The 4,170-nt window shown below is 37.4% G+C and overlaps 1 long non-coding RNA gene across 1 annotated transcript; it reads left to right on the forward strand.

The window, feature by feature from the left end:
- Positions 1-2,819: 2,819 nt before the first annotated feature.
- On the forward strand, positions 2,820-3,575 carry LOC311300762. The gene is made up of 3 exons (XR_014629372.1): positions 2,820-2,944; positions 3,090-3,170; positions 3,282-3,575. It is a non-coding gene; the product is annotated as an uncharacterized lncRNA (long non-coding RNA).
- Positions 3,576-4,170: the final 595 nt, after the last annotated feature.

Raw genomic sequence — 4,170 nt, forward strand, 5'->3', positions numbered from 1 at the left:
GACTTTTACTTGAGAGGGCCCTAATCATGATCAAATTCACTGTTAACTACTTCCCAAACTCAGCTCATGATTGATCATAAACTTACTATCAAACACACAACGAGTGTTCAGCTCAGTGAAGTGATGTTGTGTGGTCAGAGAACAGAAGTACAGTATCATCACGACTGTGTCTGGATGGAGAGTGAACTACTGATCCCAGCAAACCTTCCCTGAGTTTTGCTCCTTCCTTTGGGAACTGTTCCACAAATATTCTTTGTGGGTTTTGAATTGTTATTTTGTATTTAGCTGTGCATAAGTCACAGTAGGGTGAGTTTGAAGGAAAGAGAGAAACACAGAACAGATAAAGAGCTTTTAAGGTCAGTTATTAGTGTATTTTCTACGCTTGAAGAGGAGGATCAACTAATCCTGTGCCGTCCAGTAATGTTTATGACAAAGCTGAAATCAAGAGTTCAAGATATGATGATATTACATTATTTACATTTGTTTCAAAGTCAGGGTATTTCTTATTCCTTCTTAAAGAGGCGTTTGATTTGGTTTATCCATAAATGTTAATTAATGCATTAACTATTAAACACCGGAAACAGACTGTATGATTTGAATATTCTGCTTTTTATGCTGGTATGGTTTATGTTTTTTCATTTATTAATATCATGATGATCACTGAGATATTCTGTGTTTCAGGTATCAGTGGAGTGGAGGATCATGTGTTCATCAGTTCTGGTAAAAATGTGCGTCTGTCCTGTAATAATGCTCTTTCTGACTGCAAATCTAAAACTGCATGGATCTACTATAACAGATTCAGACATTCAGGGACAGTTGAACTGATTACTGGAGGGATAAAGAATAAAGACACAGAGAGACATGAGAGACTGAGTCTGGAGTCTGACTGCTCTCTGAACATCAAGAACGTCACAGTAGAAGATTATGGATATTACACCTGCCAACAATGGATAGACCACCAAAAACAAGGAACTGATGCACGTGTTTATCTGCATGTTCTTCATGGTAAGTTTATGATTATGTGGTCAATTTAAAAAGATTCTTTATAAAACTCAGATGATGATTGAAGAGTCTGTGATTTGTGTCTTGTGTTCAGTTTCAGTGTCATCATCATCATCATCATCTTCATCATCATCCTCACAGACTGAGATCAGTCCAGGCCGCTCTGTGACTCTCTCCTGTCAGTTGTATTCATATACTGGATTCTCCTGTGATGATTTGGTCAGTTCTGAGCAACTTAAGCTATTGTGGGTGAATCAGGCTGGTGTTGATCTGAAGACAGACTCCAGATATCAGATATCATCATCATCAGATCAATATCGCTGTATCATCATCACTCTGACTACAACACTCCTGAATGAAGATAACAACAGAGAGTGGAGATGTCAGCTTACTCACAGTAATCAACTCAAGACCTCAGTCAGATACACTGTCAAGTATTCAGGTGAGAAAACACTCTTTTCAGACAGATTTGTGAAAACTTTCACACACTGGCTCTACTCTTTCTGATGGCTTCATACGTTTGGCAATTGTAAAATCTTAGTGGTCAAAGTCATAAACTGCATAAAAATCCTAATAATTCCCAATATTGACCTCCTATGGGTCATACTAGGCTAAAATAGATTTATGCAATATTTCATGAATGACCCATGAGGGAGGTCAATATTGGGAATTATAAGGATTTGTATGAAGTTTGAGGAATTCTAAGGCTTAATAATGTCATTGATTCAGGAAAGCTGAAGGTTTATGGGAAGCAGCTCACTGTGTTTCACTCTCATATAAACCAGGAATAAATGATACAGTAACATCTCTCTTCTCAACTACTGCCACTGTAAGCTGTGATGATTGAACACAAACTGCATGTCATGATCAATATGAAAATATGATGTTAATGTCCTGATGCGTCTGAACATTCATCTTCTGCAGCTCCAGTCGCTTCAACAACACTGACTCCAGTCAGAAGCTCAAACTCTGAGAAGACATCAAGCCGAACTACAGCAGCAGCTTCTACACAAGGTTCATGATCACATGATCACTGTCACACATCATCAGTCTCTCGCTTCAGTGGTTTGCACTGGCTCTCACAGACTGCTTTATCATCACACATATTATCATCAAAAAAAGCTCTTTAGTCAGATTTGTCAGTGAGTTTTGATACATATGACCGGTCTTGTACAGTCTGTTGTCTGATGCAAAATAATCATAATATACAGCTAGTGTAACTCACGCCACTCCTATGATAAATTAATAAATCATAGTGAGGATTTATTAAACACAACTCATCACATGTTAGTGTGTCATCCCAGCACCAGAACTGAGGGTCACACTGATACGAAGCTGCTCTGGACTACAGCATTTTGTAAAAGAAATGCCTTGACATTATGTAATCATATTTCTATTTCCATCTTGTTTTTAAAAGTTGTAACATCAACTACAGCAACAACACTTACTCCAGATACCACACCAATCTCTCTGAATCAAGGTGTGTATGAACGAACTTCAGCAGCAGCTTCTACACAAGGTTCATGATCACATGATCACTGTCACATACATCAACCTCGAAGGATTCCTCAATATTTGTGCATTTTAATGTTTTCATACAGGAAACGTTGTATGTTTTAGATGCCGTCAATAAATAGATATTCCAAATTTCAATGTTTCTGCAAACTTAGAAATGCAAGTGTGTTAGAAACTCATTTATAAGTTATAACATGAATATCTATGAATGAATAAAGCATCAAATAGATTTATTTTTGGTATATTAGATTTATATTATTCATAATGATGACAGACATATCCATAATTTCTGTGATATGAAGCTCAAGTATTATGTGATGATGATGTTGTGTATATGTGGCATTATGTGTTGAACTGAACTAACAGACGTGATCCACAGATCCAGGAGAAACTTTAGTCTGTGTGACTGCTGGATCATTATACAGAGGTACGACACGTTCATTTATACTGACAGCTTTATAACATTAAACTATCAGTCAGTCTGTAAAAGCTTCATCAATAACTGTTGATAGTTGAATACCCTTGACTTCAGTCATGTACAGTTTCTCTTCTTCCTCTCATGTTTCCTGCAGTGATTGTGATTATTGTTGAGATCGCAGTGTTTGCTGCTCCTACTGTGATTCTTCTTCAGATCATCTGTGCAAGAAGAGCTGGTGAGTTTTGAGCCGCACACAATCTGATGATTCACACTCATCTGATCTGGAACAATCTGCAATCATGATAAAAACACATACGAGAGGTCAGTCAATGCTTTTATTTTGCAGGGAGGAAGGACTCGAAGCACCCAGAGGAAATAGAGATGCCGACAATATTACAATAAAATACTGATGAGTTTAGAGCCAATCTGCAGCAATATTTACAATAGCAAAAACTTACAGAGGATTGTTCATTGTTTTATTTTCTTCTTCTCAGAAAACAGGGAAAAAACTCTGATCACCCTGAAGAAAGAGTGACACCAAGTTTAAATTACTTTTTTTTTCTTTTTTTTTTTTTACAACTAAAAGGCCAGATTTTTTTTCATTAACATCCCAGTCAACACGTTGATCTCACAGTGATCTCTCCATATGATCACAATGTGAGTCACAAGTGTAACCTCACAGCACACTCACTGTGTGCTCATATTATGGCCACAGTATGAGCTCACCCCAGCTAGAAATGTTATTGGACATGAACTTCATCGTTTAGACGTCAAATTTTGGTTGAAAATGAAAATTGGGTTGATGTGTTAGGCCGGCTACACACTGGCTTCGTGGCATGTCCATTTTTATTAGAACCAACGCATATTTTTCACGCGACACACAAGCGTGTTGGAAGTGTTTCCAGGCAAAATAGAATAGGAAAAGATGGTTGTATGTCATTTTGATACGAATACATATTAAGAAATGATATTTTGACGTTTGAAAGTCTTTGGTTTTGACATAAATGCAGATATAAATGTAATTTAAAAAAAAATTATCAATTTTGAAATATTGCACCTGTCAATATAGAACAAAATATTTTGTTGCCTATTTTGTCGTCACCTAGCAGCAGCAGCGCCGCGTCAGACACGTTTCTGGTGTGCAAAGACATAGAAAACGCCACGCTCACGCAACAGAAACGCCACGCTGTGCAGCCAGTGGTTAGTCGGCCTAAACATTAGATGTCAGGCTCCAA

Source organism: Rutilus rutilus (genome assembly GCF_951802725.1).
Source record: "Rutilus rutilus genome assembly, chromosome: 1".
Lineage (NCBI taxonomy): Eukaryota > Metazoa > Chordata > Actinopteri > Cypriniformes > Leuciscidae > Rutilus > Rutilus rutilus.